The sequence below is a fragment of the Arachis hypogaea genome, chromosome 15 (genome assembly GCF_003086295.3).
Source record: "Arachis hypogaea cultivar Tifrunner chromosome 15, arahy.Tifrunner.gnm2.J5K5, whole genome shotgun sequence".
Taxonomy (NCBI): Eukaryota; Viridiplantae; Streptophyta; class Magnoliopsida; order Fabales; family Fabaceae; genus Arachis; species Arachis hypogaea.
Window position 1 is genome coordinate 67,122,831 of NC_092050.1, and position 17,965 is coordinate 67,140,795.

Consider the following 17,965-nt stretch of genomic DNA (forward strand, 5'->3'; position numbering starts at 1 on the left):
GTGGATTTCTACATCATTTACTTATCTTATGTAACCCTAGCTATTAATTTAGTATAAAAACTACTTTTAGTGATTTATTTCACATCTCTGGTTAGTCTTTGAGTAATTTTATGTTCAGAGATCACGTTTAGGGGGCTGGCCATTCGACCATGCCTGAACCTTCATCACTTATGTATTTTCAACGGTAGAGTTTCTACACACCATAGATTAAGGTGTGGAGCTCTGCTGTTCCTCATGAATTAATGCAAAGTACTATTGTTTTCTTATTCAATTCAAGCTTATTCCTATTCTAAGATATTCGCTTGCACTTCAACATGATGAATGTGATGATCCGTGACACTCATCACCATTCTCAACCTATGAACGCGTGCCTGACAACCACTTCCGTTCTACCTTGGATTGAGCGTTTATCTCTTAGCCTCCATTCCGAAAGATCGGAGTCTTCGTGGTATAAGCTAGAATTATTGGCGGCCATTCTTGAGAACCGGAAAGTCTAAACCTTGTCTGTGGTATTCCCAGTAGGATCTGGGATGGGATGACTGTGACGAGCTTCAAACTCGCGAGTGTTGGGCGTGTGACAGACGCAAAAGGATCAATGAATCCTATTCCAACATGATCGAGAACCGACAGATGATTAGCCGTGCGGTGACAGCGCATTTGGACCATTTTCACTGAGAGGACAGGAAGTAGCCATTGACAACGGTGATGCCCAACATACAGCTTGCCATGGAAAGGAGTATGAATGATTGGATGAAAGTAGTAGGAAAGCAGAGGTTCAGAAGGAACAAAAGCATCTCCATACGCTTATCTGAAATTCTCACCAATGAATTACATAAGTATCTCTATCCTATTTTATATTTTATATCATAATTATCAAAATCCCATAACCATTTGAATCTGCCTGACTGATATTTACAAGGTGACCATAGCTTGCTTCAAGCCGACAATCTCCGTGGGATCGACCCTTACTCACGTAAGGTTTATTACTTGGACGACCTAGTGCACTTGCTGGTTAGTTGTATCGAAGTTGTGAAAAAGAATTTGAGATTATAAACGTGCGTACCAAGTTTTTAGCGCCGTTGCTAGAGAACACAATTTCGTGCACCAGACCTATTCTTGAGAAATAATAAATAGTGTTAACAGGGCCTAATTCGGAAGATTGATGAGTTAAATAACAAAACCGTCGGTTAAGAATTTCTTCTTGGTAAAAGAGAAATAACCTCGTAGCAAGTATAGTTCCAAACCGACAGGTAATTCTCAATCAAAGTTTAATTTGTTTGTCACGAGTGCAAACCAATAACAATAACCGAGAGTATTAGATCTCAGGTCGTCTCTCAAAGGAATTACAGTGAGATGTGCACATTATTGGTTATGGTATCCAAGGGGTGGTTTGCAAATAAGGGGACAAGAAATTAAATGGCAAGAAATTAAAGCAAACAACTAAAAAAGCAAATAATAAAGAGAGACATTCATGGCAAGGATTGAGAATCAAGGTTTTCTATCCTAGTCATTAATTATCATGCAATGATTAACAAGAGCTAATCCTATTTAGTCATCTCCAACAATGGAAGAAGGTATAATGTTATCTTCACACGAGAGAAAATTAAATAAGACTAGTTAATCTCAATCCAAAAGTCCTAATCAACTTACTATTTGAATTAGCAAGAGATTAGAGTCAATGGAAATAATATTAACTAACAACTCTAGATTACCAACATAAGTTGGGTCTTAATGACTCAAGATTCCCTAATTTTTCTTTCCAAGCCAAGAATGATAAAAAAGCTACTCTAACATCCAACCAAGCATTTTATCAAACACTTGGAAGGCATAAAAGGAAAGCATTATAAATTGCAAGAAATAATAAAATCTACTACTACCCAATGCAAGAAATTAACAATAAAAGCTCAATTAAACAATAAAGGAATATAAAACATGAATTGCATTAAAAGAAAATCCAAATCCAACAATAGTGCATGAACATAAAAATGAAATAAAAGGAAAATTAACAAGAGAACTAAGAGAGCAAAGATGTAATAACAAGAAATTGAAAGGAAAACAAGATGAAAACAAGAATTAAACCTAAATCAAAAGGAGATCTAAACTAATTCTACCCTAATTCTAAAGAGAAGAGGGAAATTCTCTCTCTAGAAAACTAAGCTCCCTCTAGAAAACTAACCTACATGATTCCTAACCTAATTCTAGAGAGAAGAGGGAGCTTCTCTCTCTAGAAACTACCTAAAGCATGGTCCCAATCAAATCTAATTGCTCCCCCTTTGACCCATCTTCAATTCTGCATGAAATAGCCTCAGAAATGAGTTAGATTTGGGTCTGGAAAGCTCAAAAATTACCCCAGCGTATTCACTTTAATGAGGTCACATGCCTAACGTCACGCGTGCGCGTGGTCGACGCGTGCGTGTCGCATTGCGAAATTTCTCCTCACACATGTGCGTGGCTGACACGTGTGCGTCGCTGGCAGATCTCTTCCTCACACGTACGCATGGATGACACGTGCGCGTGGCCTTCAATTCTCCATATCCTCATTTCTTCATGAATTCTCCACTTTGCATGCTTTCCTCTTCACTTCTTCAATCCAATACTTGCCTTATGAACCTGAAATCACTCAACAAACATATCAAGGCATCAAATGGAATTAGAGAGAATTAAATTTATCAATTTAAGGGCCTAAAAAACGTGTTTTCACTCTTAAGAACAAAATTAGGGAGAATTACAAAATCATGCTATTTCATTGAATAAATGTGAGAAAAGTTGATAAAACCCACCAAATTCAACACAAGATAAACCACAAAATTGGAGTTTTTCAATAATTATAACTGCAAAGTTTTTGTCATTAAATTCATGGACTCATGGGATACAGAAACTCTTGACATGGATGATTATGGTGTGCCAGTTTGGACAATGTTAGGTCATACATCTATTTAGAATAATATTTCTAACATTTTTTATGATATTACTGTTTGGTGACATTGAAAATTAATGCATGCAGGAAGACATGGCTAGAATGAGAAGGAAGTATCTACTAGACATTGTGCTTGATCTATGGAATGATTATCTGAATACCGTGGAGGCTGTTGCTTATGCCCTTTTACGTCGTGTGCCGCAAAGGAATAAAAGAAAAAATTTGAGAAATCCTTGGACTGCGCCAAATGTAAGAACTACAACAAATCAATCGGTTAATTAAGTGATTAATTGCCCTAATTAGATTTGAAAAGTTAGAGTGAAAATTTGAGGAGTTAAAGGTAATTTTCGGACTTAGTAGGTCTTTCTGAGTCAGAAAATGTGCTTTCTGCGAAAAATCGTGAAAAACTGCGAACTGGCAGTTGAACCGATTCATGTTTGCCCGGTACCGCATTAGAAAAAGTGAAAACAGCCAAAAATTTTAGAAAAACATTAGAAATGAAAAACCAGGCGTTAATTTTAAAGGTTTGGCTCGAAGTTGGGCCAAACGGGCTAAAAATGCTAACGGGTTAGACCGGGCTGATAAACCACTATTTTATGGTTTATCTTGTGCTCAATTGAGTGGTTTTTGTCAAGTCCTTACCCACTTATTTATATGATTTACATGATTTTACAATTCCTTCCTAGTTTTGTTCTATGGTTGAAAACTTGCTTCCTAGAAGTCTTTAAATTGTGTATTTTAATTCTCGTTTATACCATTTGATGATCCGCGTGTTAAGTGTTTCAGGCTTTATAGGGCAGGAATGGCTTAGAAAATGGAGAGGAAGCTTGCAAAAATGGAAGGAACACAAGAAACTAAGGAGATAACCAGCGAGCATCGACGCGCACGCATGGCTCACGCGTGCGCGCGACATGGAGAAATTTGCAGCAGCTTATCATCCCCAGACCAATGGACAAGCAGAAGTGTCTAACAGAGAGATAAAATGCATTCTGGAAAAGATAGTAAAGCCTCATAGGAAGGACTGGAGCACCAGACTTGTTGATGCGCTCTGGGCATATCGGACAGCGTACAAGACACCCATTGGGATGAGCCCCTTCCGCTTAGTGTATGGAAAGCCTTGCCACCTTCCAGTAGAGGTGGCACACAAGGCTTTTTGGGCTGTGAGGGAGTGCAACATGGGATTTGAGAAAGCTGGCGCTGAAAGGAAGCTGCAACTGGCAGAACTAGAAACCCTTCGCCTCGAAGCTTATGACAATGCCAGATTATACAAAGAGAAGGTGAAGGCTGTGCATGACAAGCATATTAAGAGAAGAGAGTTCAGACCTGAAGATCTAGTTCTCCTTTACAACTCCAGGCTGAGACTCATGCCAGGAAAGCTGAGATCCAGATAGGAAGGACCCTACAGAGTAGAGAAGGCAGAGCCATATGGAGTCTTCCACCTGAGTCATCCTTCAAGTCCCAATTTCATCAAGGTCAATGGGCATCGCCTAAAGCTTTATCATGGTGAGAAGATGAAGGAACTCAAAGAACTAGAGGTCTTTGATGAGAGAACTTTTGCGTGGTCTAGAAATTTGCGGATAAATCCTCGTTGCAAGTATAGCTTCTAAACCAACAAAAGTCCTTTCACACAAACGTGTTGGGTGTCACAAGTAACAAACCCCTTTAAAAATTGTTAACCGAGTATTCAAATCTCGGGTCGTCTTCTCAAGGAACTACGAGGAAGTATGTTCTTATTATTGGCTATAAAGGTTGTAATAGGGGTTTAGAAGATGAGAAGCAAGTAATTTAAATGACAAGTAAAGTAAATGGCAATTAAAATAAATAAATACTGTAAAGCAGACTTTTGGTAAGGTAAGAGAAGTTGGAGGTCCAACATAGTTATTTCTCTCAACTATAATGAAAGTTGAATCTAAACTCCACTTGATCAACCTGTACTAGGGCAACGGAAAGTCAAGGGACTAATTAAATTGACCTTTGAATCCTATTTATTTCCTAAGAAAAGGTTGGGATTACTTAAGTTCAGCTAAATTAGCAAGATAACGATTATCAATTATGTTGAGTTTAATAACTGTTGAGTTACTGAATTCTTAACCAAGACCAAAAGGAGAAAAAGTAAAATTGTTGGAATAATAAAAATATCCTTAGATGGGAAGCAATGGTAACTTAATTCAAGAGAACAATCATAAACTGAAAATACCTCAATTATCATTAATTCAAATACCAATCTATAACATGGAAGAAATTCATAAATTCACTGATCAATTCAAGTGCTGGAATAAATAAAAGTAAAAGGAAGCTAAAACAAAGGAACGTAAAACCTGGATTGAGAGACACTCTTAAAGCAAGAAAAAATCCTAAATCCTAATCCTAAAAGAGAGAGAGGAGAAGATCTCCCTATCAACTAAATCTAAATCATTGAAAAGTAAAATATATGCAAGCCCTCTATGAATGGATGCATTCCCACACTTTATAACCTCTGGTCTATGCTGTCTGTACTTGGATCTGGGCCAAAAAGGGCTTCAGAAATCGCTAAGAGCGTTTTCTGCAAATTCTGATACGTGGCCTCTGTCACGCGTCTGCGTGGGTCACGCGGTCGCGTCATTCGGAGCTTTTCCTTGCCACGCGGTCGCGTCAGTCATGCGGCCGCGTCGCTGCTGATTCGTGCTTGGCACGCGATCGCTTCGTCCATGCGGTTGCGTGGATACCAGTTTCTTTAAAGCTCTGTTTTGCCTTCTCCTTCCTATTTTGTATGTTTCCTTTTCCATCCTTTAAGTCATTCTGCCTTAGAAAATCTGAAACTACTCAACACACTAATCACGGCATCGAATGGAAATAAAGGTAATTAAAATAATTAATTTTAAAGCTTAGAAAACATGTTGTTCACATACATCACGTAATAAGGAAGGGAAAGTAAAACCATGCAATTAATGTGAATAAGTAGGTGAAGGATTGTATAAATCACTCAAATTAAGCACAAAAGAACTCATAAAATATGGGTTTATCAACCTCCCCACACTTAAACACTAGCATGTCCTCATGCTAAATCCAAGGTAAATAATTAAGGTTAAAGTGATGGAATGTCATGCAATGTAACCTAATTTAAATGCAACTACCTAAATGAATGATGCATCATGCAACTCTAATTTATTCACTCATATATAAAGCTTACATGTAGCCAAGTTAATTCACATTCTCAAGGAGTCATGTATATATATATAGCCAACCCTTAAATAATAAAGCATTTTAGCAAATGAGATGGGAAAGAAAATATTGTACAAACTTGCAAAACAATTAGTAAATTTAAGCACAGATATATGTTGATGAGTTACTGAACCCTCACTGGATTTTGTGTTTACTCTCTAGTCACTCAGTGTTTATTGGGTTTATTCACTCTATTTTTCTTTTTATTCTTACTTTCTATAGCTTTGTTCTTCATCTAACCAATCAACAATTATAGAATATAGTCATACCAAAAAGTCATGAGGTCTTTAATTGAGGTTGTAATGTGGTCAAGGTAAAGGTAAGGATTTATGTATAGGGTCAAGTGAGCTAATAAGTGAATCCTTAATTAGACTAAGATCTCACCTAATATACATATTTAGTAAAACAAAAATCTCTTTACCTATTTTCCCATATTATCCCACTTATTGTTACATGCTCATGTTTCACTTTTTATTTATTTTTTTTTTATTCCATGTGCATTGCTTTTATTTTGCATTGGGGAATTTTTTTTTGTATCCCCTTTTATTAAATGCTAAATTTTTTTTTAAATCAAGGCACATGGCAATTAAATCACTTTGATTTTCTCATGAGCAAGCTTCCCAAATTTATTTTATTTCTTTTAACTTCTCTACCTTTTTGTTTCTATCATCCATGTTCCCAAAAGGTTTCCCACATTTAACTCTATTCATGATTTTCTATCTTAAGCTAACCAAGGATTCACTTAGGATTTTCTTTTGTTTTTCTGCTTAAGACTAGTAATTTGGCTAAATAGAATAAAGGGGTTTTAAAAGGTTCAAGGGTGCTAACAAAGGTGATGTAAAAGGTAGGCTAATTTGGGGTAAGTGAGCTAAAATTAAATGATGGGCTCAATCATTCTCTTGATATGTATCTATTCTATATTCTATAATTGGACATATAGATTAAAGCAAAGTAAAGAACATCAGAATAAAAAGAAATGAAACACACAAAAATGAAATTATGGTTTGAATGCAACCATACAATTAAGCTCAAGACTCACAGGCTATGTGTTCTCTAACTCAAGCATCATATATCATTCATATATGTTATGCAGGTTTAGTTAAAAATTCCCATTATTCTCATAAAAAAAATTATTTAGGGTAGCTTTTAAAGTTTTAATGTTCCTCCTTGATGAAATGTTGTCAGCTTAACTACATCATGTAATGCTATATACAAGGTTTATGGATTTAAATCTGATATGTTCAATTTCCTAGCTTACTTCCTTTTTATATTTTTCAATTTAAACTATACTATCTTATGCTAAAAAAAGGGTAAACTATACTAATTAATCAACTAATAAATCAGAATTGTAAACTAAACTAAATAACTAAAATAAACTAAATGGCTAAAATATGAACTAAAGATGCAAAATGCAGAAAATAGAGTAAAAATACATAAGAGCAATGTATAAGTACTCAAAAAATAACAGTAAAAAGAAAAATACAGAAAAATATCCAAAATAAAAGAAAAAAAGATGTAGTGGTTCACCAAAATAAACGCCAGAGATGGCGACCTCCCCACACTTAAAAGAAAGCATCGTCCCCGATGCTCAATCAAGCCGGGTGTGAAGGAGTGTCATCACTGGGAGGGATGGTAGCTGGAGTCTCAGTGGTGGTAGGCTAGGAGTCTGGCTGCTGTAGAGGTGGGGCTGACTGGATCGGGATCTCAAGATCCGCAGCCTCAATATGATGTGTGACCGCTGCCTATGGTGCGGCCGGCGCTGCCTCTCCCTGGGGATGGGTCTCTGTCTCGGGCGCATCCGCCTCCTCCTCAGATGCCTCGGATGGTGTGTCAGGCTCGGAGGAGATGTCACCGGATCGTATCATCATCTTTAGGTGCTCATAGCGTCGCAACTGGTCAAGTTGTCGGAACAAGCGGTGCACCAGATGATAGACGGGCTCTGTGGCAGGTGGAGGTGTAGTGGTGGTAGTAGGGGTAGGTGGTGCAGCAGTGGAGGAAGAGGGTCCAGCAGACGGTGGAGCTGTTGCATCAGTAGTAGTTAATGGTGGTGGTCTGTGGCCCAAGGCTAAGAAGTTTCGGCTGTGCGAAATGATCTTCCTGCAATCCGCCGCTGGTGGTCTCTCATCGGCATCCTCCCATGGCACGTCAGCTCGACGGCCTAGCTGTGTAACCAGATATGGAAAAGGGAGGGTGCCTCGGACGTGGACCCTGGCCATATAGTGCCGAATGAAACGTTGCAGATAAAGGTCCTTACCCTCCAGCACACACCAAAGGAGGGTGATCATAGCAGCCGGGATCTCTGTCTCGTGAGTACTTGGCATCACATAATTACTCAAGATCTGGTGCCATAACCGAGCCTCATCGTTTAAGTATGCTCTCTTGATCCCTCTAGGCATGGTAGTGTCCTGACCCATCTCCCAAGGAACAGTCGGGTCAAGAGCTATCCGTGCCTTCACGGCATCCCAATCAAACTGCATTTGACGCATGTCCTCCTCAGCCTTTGAATAACCATCAGGCTGATCGGACTTGGCTGAAAGCCAGAGAATGTCCTCTAAGGCCTCCTCAGTGACCAGAATTTGTTTTCCTCTAAGGTTCACGGCATCTAGGGTGGTGAGGTAGTAGTTGCAGTAGAATTTCCAGACCCAAGATGCGTTGACCTCTGTTAGTGTTCTCTCCAGAAAGAACTAGCCCCTTTGCTTGATTTGCTCAGTGGTGTACTGCTGGAGTGCTTCTGGAATCTTTAGAGTTCGTTCCAGGTATAGATTTCTGGAGTTTGCAAAAGCCGGGTACTTCAGCTCACAGTACCGGTTTGCAAATTTTATAGGATCATGCGCAGGGAGCAGCTGGTCAGCCTTTTCCTACTGTGTGAAGTTCTTCTTCCGCCATGAAGAATCGTGCATTAGAGCAATGATGGACTGGGAGGAATCTCCTCTCTTGCGCTTGCCAGTAGCCTTGCCTTTTCCTTTCCTTTGTGAGGCAGACATCCTGAAAAACAGAAAACCAGGATATGGATAAAATAGGAAAGCAAATAGGCAATTAAACAAAGGAAACTCAAAGCGGCAAGGGAGAGATAGAATAAGGAAAATGAGTAAATGAAATGTGATTGAATTTATGTTAAATGGAAAAATAATCAATATGCCATGGTGAGAAAGTTAGAGGAAAGTGAAAATAATCAGAAAAGAGATTAAAAGGGTTAGTATGGTTAGAATTTGAAAAAGAAATTAGTAAATTAAAATTAGTGAGTTAGTAAAGTGCGGGTTAAAGTAAGTGGCATAGCAAAATTCTATATAACAAGGATTCACAGGTAAGAATAGAAGTACTCAAAATCGAACAAGGAAAACAGGGTGATGCTGATTCGAATAGAAATAAAGAAAGCAAAAATTGGAATCAGTGAATCACAAATGCAGTTTATGAACCAGGAAATCAAAGAGGATAAGAAAGTCTGCCATAGCATTCATGAAATAGTTTGGGTAAAGCAGAGTAAAACAGAGTTCAGAAATGCCAAACCAAAACATGAATGAAAATAATTTACAAAAAATTTGGGCAGCATTCCGGCTAAAATTGGATTGTCCCGGAAAATAAACAGCAATCATAGCAGTTCATATGAATTAAAAACTTGCTGCAGTTACCAGTAATGAATAAAAACAGGAAAATTTAGAGTAACAAGCAGCAATTGCAAGAAATCATAGCATATGAACGAGGTCACAGGAACAACAGAATTGCAGTTATGATAAAATATAAGCAGGAACAGTGCAAGTAAACAGACCTAGATCCACTAACCACAGCCTAAGCTACCTAACAACCTAAAAATCCACTACAGCATGCATATCTATCTATTCTAATGATGAACAGAAACGGAAAAAATTACAGAAAAATGACGAACGGATAAAAGGGGTTGCGTTTTGCGGAACCTGGTAGGCGGGAGGGGTGGAACGGGGAAGAAGGTGGCTGCGGCGGCGTCCGGCGCGGTGGCGGGGCACGGCGTCGCGGTGGCGGCTGAGGGGGGCAGTGGCAGAGAGAGGGTTTAGGGTTAGTGATAGAAGAAGGGGGGTTTGCGGGTGGGTGGCGGAGAGAGGGGGCGTGGCTGGATGGCCGGCGGTGGTGGGCGCTGGTCGCGGAGGGCAGTGGTGGAGAGGGGAGGAGAGAGGAAGAAGGGAGAAGAAGGGAGGGGATGGGGTTGCGGCGGCGGTGTCTGGACGGCGGCGGCGTCTGGGTGGTGGCGCGGTGGCGGCTGGGTGGTGCTGGGTGGTGGCTAGAGGAAGAAGAAGCAGAGAGGGAGAAGAGGGCTGGGGGTGGGGCTGCGCGACTGATAGGGTTCGCGTGGCTGGGGGGTTATATTTTCGAATCCACGCGGCCGCGCGGGGCACGCGGTCGCGTGGTTGGGGTAAAAATGGGAGTAACGCAATCGCGTGGGGCGCGCGATCGCATGAGAGGGGGAAAAAGAAGGGTGACGCGATCGCATGGGTCGCGCGATCGCGTCGCTGGAATTCGTGCTAAACGAACGACTCCAGCGCCATTTTAGCGCAACTCTCTGTCTCTTTTTGAGGTGATGTGCAATCCATGCGATGCGATCGCGTCGCTCACGCGGTCGCGTGCGATTGGTATTGTGCAAGTGACGCGATCGCATGGGGCATGCGATCGCGTGGGCCAATTTGTGCAAAACGCACAAGGGCCGCATGATTCCAGCCTAACTTTCTGTTCGTTGGATCATTACGCCGATATATATATCACGCGGCCGCGTGGGTCATGCGGTCGCGTGGGTGGTGTTTCTCGCAATATGACGCGATCGCATGAGGCATGCGGTCGCGTCGTGCACCCCTTTTTTTCTATATATATGCATGAAAAATGCAGAATGCAATGATTAACATGAATGCTATGCATGATTCCAGGTTTAATAAATTAAAATGAAAAAGGAAAAAATGAAAGCAATTAACAAGAAATAAATTGAAAAAGAAGCGACCATACCATGGTGGGTTGTCTCCCACCTAGCACTTTTAGTTAAAGTCCTTAAGTTGGACATTGGAGGAGTATCCTGTTATGGCGGCTTATGTTTAAATTCATCTAAAAATCTCCACCAGTGCTTGGAATGCCAATAGCCTCCGGGGTCCCAAACCAAGCATGCAAAGCTTCTGAGCAGCTCCAAACAGATTTTCAGGCTCCCGGGACGACGAATGTCAGGATAGAGTCTAGGATTCCAAGCCTTGCTTTTAAATCCGCCTCCGTCTTGATCTACATGTTTCCATTCGGGCGGGTTAAAAAGTAGAATCTCACCTTGGTGACCAAACATTTTCCGTGATCCATGTAATTGAGCATGATACCAATTCGTGTACTTCGAGGTGAAGCGTGGAACCTTATTGAACCTTGTGCACCAGCTCTGGGTACGAGCCATTTCCCTCTTACTCTTAAAGCCGCAGAGAGCTCTAAGCTGGCCATCTGTTTCAAGCAAACCATATTCAAGTGAATAAGTAAAATTATAAGTTAAGGATTGTACCCACTTGAAGCTTGTATTAGGTGGTAATGGCCTTGGGATAGGTGTTTTTGGTGGTTCTGCAAGTTCCGTTTCCTTGTGCTCTTCTGTGAATTCCTCCACTTCTTTGCAAAGATCTTCAATTGTGTCTGTGTCCTGGTCAAAGTCTTCTATGTCTTCCTCATCACTTGAGTCATAGATTGGAGGTTGAGAGAAATCTACCTCCGTATCATCTTCATATTCACTTGGGGAAGATTCTTCGATCTTAGAGAATTCACTTGCGGATGCAAGTTCATCACTAAGAGAGCTGGACTTGTGACTATCATCATCAAGGGAATTTGTTTCTTGGATTATTCCGTCTGATTCCTCATAAATGACTTGCCTTGGAGATTGTACAGTATCCTCCTTAGCATCAACTGTAGCATCCTGGACGGAGTTTTCCTCAATTCTGGATTCCTATGGAAGTTCAGCATCTCCTAGGTCTTCAACCAACTCTTCTTCTTGAACAATGACAGCTTCTTCTAATTGTTCTAGTACAAATTCATGCTCTGTCTTGTCCACTGGAGTTTCTGGCAATTCCTTCATGCTCTGCTCTTCATTGGGCTGTCCACATGGGGCTGTGGCTAATCCTTGTGTATTTGAGCGCCTAGAAACCCATTGAATTATCGCTTGCTCCAGTTGTTGAATGGTTGTTTGAAATTTATGTACTGTTTCCTTTAGGCGATCCTCTGCTTCTCGGGTTGCTGGACTTGGACATGATACAAAGGAAAGTGGTGGTGATTGGGAATGATCGGATTGGTATTGGGGTAAGGAAGGATCATATGGTGGCGAATGGTGAAGAGAAGCTTGTGAGTGTGGTGGTTCGAGGTTATGTTGAAAGGATGGTTTATATGCACGGGGTGGGGCTTGTTGGTAGTTACAAGGTTGTCCACCATGTCTTTCAGCTGGGTATGCACTGTAGAATGGTCTTTGTCCAGGATATCTCGGAGGGTGTTGCTGCCAAAAGGGTTGATTAGATCCACTTGGTTTCATCCATCCTTGATTGGTCTGACCTTGGTACACATTCCTACTGTAACTTCTATTTCCTTTAACAATATTAGAACCAAACTCAAAGCGAGAGGGGTGAGAGTTCATAGTAGCAAATAAAGATAAAAAGGAAAAACAAAAATAAATAAACAAGCAAAAGAAAAATATTTACAATAACCAATAATAAGGCACACGTTTGCACTTCCCTGGCAACGGCGCCATTTTGATAAGAGAACTTTTCCGCGGTCTAGAAATTTGCGGATAAATCCTCGTTGCAAGTATAGCTTCTAAACCAACAAAAGTCCTTTCACACAAACGTGTTGGGTGTCACAAGTAACAAACCCCTTTAAAAATTGTTAACCGAGTATTCAAACCTCGGGTCGTCTTCTCAAGGAACTGCGAGGAAGTATGTTCTTATTATTGGCTATAAAGGTTGTAATAGGGGTTTAGAAGATGAGAAGCAAGTAATTTAAATGACAAGTAAAGTAAATGGCAATTAAAATAAATAAATACTGTAAAGCAGACTTTTGGTAAGGTAAGAGAAGTTGGAGGTCCAACGTAGTTATTTCTCTCAACTATAATGAAAGTTGAATCTAAACTCCACTTGATCAACCTGTACTAGGGCAACGGAAAGTCAAGGGACTAATTAAATTGACCTTTGAATCCTATTTATTTCCTAAGAAAAGGTTGGGATTACTTAAGTTCAGCTCAATTAGCAAGATAACGATTATCAATTATGTTGAGTTTAATAACTGTTGAATTACTGAATTCTTAACCAGGACCAAAAGGGGAAAAAGTAAAATTGTTGGAATAATAAAAATATCCTTAGATGGGAAGCAATGGTAACTTAATTCAAGAGAACAATCATAAACTGAAAATACCTCAATTATCATTAATTCAAATAACAATCTATAACATGGAAGAAATTCATAAATTCACTGATCAATTCAAGTGCTGGAATAAATAAAAGTAAAAGGAAGCTAAAACAAAGGAACGTAAAACCTGGATTGAGAGACACTCTTAAAGCAAGAAAAAATCCTAAATCCTAATCCTAAAAGAGAGAGAGGAGAAGATCTCCCTATCAACTAAATCTAAATCATTGAAAAGTAAAATATATGCAAGCCCTCTATGAATGGATGCATTCCCACACTTTATAACCTCTGGTCTATGCTGTCTGTACTTGGATCTGGGCCAAAAAGGGCTTCAGAAATCGCTAAGAGCGTTTTCTGCAAATTCTGATACGTGGCCTCTGTCACGCGTCTGCGTGGGTCACGCGGTCGCGTCATTCGGAGCTTTTCCTTGCCACGCGGTCGCGTCAGTCATGCGACCGCGTCATGTGCGTTCTGCTTAAGGCGCGCGGTCGCGTCAGTCATGCGGCCGCGTTGCTGCTGATTCGGGCTTGGCAAGCGATCGCTTCGTCCATGCGGTCGCGTGGATACCAGTTTCTTTAAAGCTCCGTTTTGCCTTCTCCTTACTATTTTGTATGTTTTCTTTTCCATCCTTTAAGTCATTTTGCCTTAGAAAATCTGAAACTACTCAACACACTAATCACGGCATCGAATGGAAATAAAGGTAATTAAAATAATTAATTTTAAAGCTTAGGAAACATGTTGTTCACATACATCACGTAATAAGGAAGGGAGAGTAAAACCATGCAATTAATGTGAATAAGTAGGTGAAGGATTGTATAAATCACTCAAATTAAGCACAAAAGAACTCATGAAATATGGGTTTATCAGTCTTCCTCTTGGAAGACCCACCAACATAAGCAGAATGAGCCTAAAGACCGTCCAACTTAAGGACGTAAAAGTAAAGTGCTAGGTGGGAGACAACCCACCATGGTATGTTCGTTCCTTTTCAGTCTTAGTTTTATTTTTCTTTATGTTTATTAGTGTCATTCATAACATCTGCATCAGCATCTTCATTTTGCATTCTGCATATATATAAAAAAAATAATAATAGCACACGACGCGCAAGCGTAGATGACGTGTTCGCGTCATATGTGCATGCGTGAAAAAGGGGGAATCAACAGAGAGTTATGCGGGAGCATGGTTGGAGGCATACCTTAGGCACAAACACGCCCACGTGAACGCGTCCCTGACGCGTCCGTGTCATTCGAAAATCAGCCATTCATGCGTACGCGTCGCCCATGCATACGCGTGACCCTGCTATTCGGCGTAAAAATGTGTTTAGACAGAAAGTTGTGATGGCCTGGTGCTGGAATGGTCCTGGAAGCACAAGCCGTATCACGCGTACGCGTCCCTGAAGCAATCGCGTCATTTTTCCCAACCAGACCATCGACGCGTGCGCGTCCCTCACGTGCACGCGTCGGTTGAATTTGTGGCAATAGTCCGTATGAGACAGAGAGTTGTGCGTGCCCAAGGCTGCTCTCGCGCCAATAGCACAAATCATGTCACGCGTACACGTGCCCCACGCGTACACGTCTCTTGAAAATTACGCAACCCACGCGAACGCGTGATGCACGCGTCCGCGTCACATGCGACACAATTTTACTAGGTGTATGCCAAAAATCTTATCTTTTCTCCCCCAATCCTAATTCTTTCTTCTCTCTTCTTAATTCTTCCTTCTTCCTTATTTTTTCTTTATTCCTTTCTATTTTTTCCTTTCTTCTTTCACTCTTAATCTTCATCAATCAAGGTTCTTTTCTTTTTTTCTTCCCTTTTTACTTTTCCATTATTACTTTTATTTATGTTTTCTTCTTCCTCCTTCTTTCTACTTTTATTATCTATGTTTTCTTTATTTTTTGTTTTCTTTTTACATCCTTTTAATTGGTGTTAGAAATTTAATTGGGTGATTATTTGCTTCTATATTTTGCTTGTGGATTATTAAGGAATTGTTTGACAATTAATATTACTTCTTAAGGGTTACTTGCATGTTCAAATTTAATACTTTCAATAACATATTTACGATGCATGCTAAGTGTTTGTGAAAAATCCCGTATCGTATTGTGCAATTTTAAATTATTCTATTCTTCTACTCTAATGCCTGTTTTTCACAAAACCCCTTTCAATTTTTTATTGATTGAATTTAATTGTCAATACAAATAGATTATTAGTTTGAAACATTTAATAATCAAATTAGGCAATTAATGCTTGATCTATGCTACTCATGCCTTTGCCGGCATGCTAATAAACATCTTGCATATAATTGCCATAACATGCACTTGCTATATTTCCATTGATGAACTGATCACATGTAGTCGCGACCATGTGTTCACAACATCTTCATTACCTTGGCATTGATTATCACTTGTACTCTGCTCTTCCTTGCTTTAATCCTTAGCTTCAAATGTAACTTTCCTTTTCCCTTTTCAGGATGGCCACCAAGAAGGGTAAAGAGAAAGCTACTCCCAAACCACCGGCAAGGAGAGGAACAAAAAGAGCACTAGCTGCAGAACCATCCTCAACAGCAGTAAAACCGACAACAAAGAGAGTCAAGAGGATCATTAAGGTCAATGAAACAGAGAAAGCCTTTCCAGCCAAGGACACTGCGCGGTTCACTAACCGCTTTTGTGAGCAGATGTTTCCCATCCTGGCTGAGAGGAACTATAACAATGAGCACCTTCTCATCCTCCCGACCAACATTGTTGAGTTTGTTGAGCCCCGGATTGAGCGCAGACAATGGGAATTCTTGCAGAGACAGCCACGGCAAGTTAATCTTTCATGGTTAGTTGAATTCTACTCTAATTTTCACATGCCAACCCTGCAGTCTGTCTATGTCCGTCAAAAGTAAGTCCCCATCACTGAAGAGGCTATTCAGCATGCTCTAGATCTTCCCCCTACTCCAGAAGGATTGGACGCATTCTAAGAAGCCTCATTCAAGTGCCAAACATACCAATTTGACTGGGACACCGTTCTCAGAATTATCGCACAACTTGGCAGCAGATGGATCTAGGGATACCATCGATCCTGACCTAAGGGCATATTGGCTTCAGCACTTACTTTGGGGACTCGAGTATGGGCACATATTATGTCCCATTACGTCTTTCCGAGCACTCACGAGTCCTCCTTCACTGCAGACATGAATGTTCTCCTCTGGTGTATCCTTATAGACCAGCCCCTCAACTTACCAAGACAAATCCAACATGCCATGGGACACGTACAAATTGTGAGCAACTTACCTTTTTCCGCCTTGGTTTCAGATCTCATTTCCGTAGCCGGAGTCTCCTATAGAGCTGGGGACACCAAGTACATGATTCCACGGGATGATCAGATCGTCCCCAACGAGAAATACATCAGACCTCCAGCAGCAACTACTAGCCGACCTGCAGAACCAACCGGAGATATCCCTTCTCCTTCCACAGCACAAGCACCTTCAATAAATCAATTGCTCCTTCAGATACTTGAGAGGTTGGACCGGCTTGACCGGCAGGGAAACCGAAGAGAGCGTTGTAACAAGCGCCGATTTACATACCTCAAGGAGCTTCTTGTTGGTAACCACCCACCTGACAAAGACCCAAACACCCCGGACTCCACTTCATTTACCAGCACAAGGAGCCATGACGGTCCCAACTGTGGAGATACTGCTACCAGCCCCCGTTTATTCCTGACTAATGGCACCGAGGACGGTGCAAAGCTTTAAGTGTGGGGAGGTCGGTCAGTACCTAACTTCCAGAGGTAATTTCTCTTTCTTAACACCAATAGGATATTTATTTATTTTTCTTTTGTTAGGATAGGATAAATTGCATAGTAATAGTTATTTGCATGCATGTTCTATTTGGTTGAAAAACAATAAGTTTCTTTTTTAAGACCCTATTTTTGAAAAATTTCACTAATTTAAATCAAAACTTTATTGTTAAACTTGTTGGAAGTTGTATTTGGAACATGGTTTAAAAGCTAGAACACACAACCTGTGAGACTTGAGCTTAATTACATGGTTACACTATTTAACCATAAAATTTTATTCTTATGTGTTTTTCTTCTCTATGATTGTAATCTTTATTTTGTTCCATCCTATATGTCCAATGTTTAATATGTTATATGCATGTATATGATTGAGGCCATTACTTGTTTTGCTCACTTATCCCAAATAGCCTACCCTTTCACTTACCTTTGTTAGCCACTTTAAGCCTATTAATCCCCATTTGTTCTATACTTTACCACATCACTAGCCTTAAACGGAAAAACAATTAAATACCCCAAAGTGAATCTTTGGTTAGCTTAAGATAGAGATTGTGTGCCAATTAACTGTGGAAAAACTGTGGAAACTTGGGTTAATGAAAGTATACAATGTTTAAATGATAAAATATTGGGAATTTGGGTACCTACTCATGTGAGACCCAAAAAAAAATTAAAAAAATCCATGTGCATTGATAAGTTATGTTTATTTTTCTA